This window comes from Penaeus monodon, chromosome 29 (assembly GCF_015228065.2).
Source record: "Penaeus monodon isolate SGIC_2016 chromosome 29, NSTDA_Pmon_1, whole genome shotgun sequence".
In the NCBI taxonomy this organism is placed as follows: Eukaryota; Metazoa; Arthropoda; class Malacostraca; order Decapoda; family Penaeidae; genus Penaeus; species Penaeus monodon.
Genome location: NC_051414.1, coordinates 6,078,539 through 6,078,836, shown reverse-complemented (window position 1 = coordinate 6,078,836; position 298 = coordinate 6,078,539).

Genomic DNA, 298 nt, shown 5'->3' with positions numbered 1-298 from the left:
CATTTTTTACCAAGTCAAATATTTTGTATCACATTTAATTTATTAAAACTATTTCTGTATCATACATAAATGACTGTTATTTTCATAGAATACAAATTACAAATTAATTCAACATACATTGGCATTTAATATTTTCACTTTTTACCAGGTCTCTTATATGTGTTTGCTGTAATAGATATAATTAGTGAAAACCTGCATCATCCTATACTACCTGGATGTTTTTGTACAACAACACCACAAAACAGAAAAATGAAACTACTTGATTGGTATTTATAATTGGTATATATATATTGTGTTT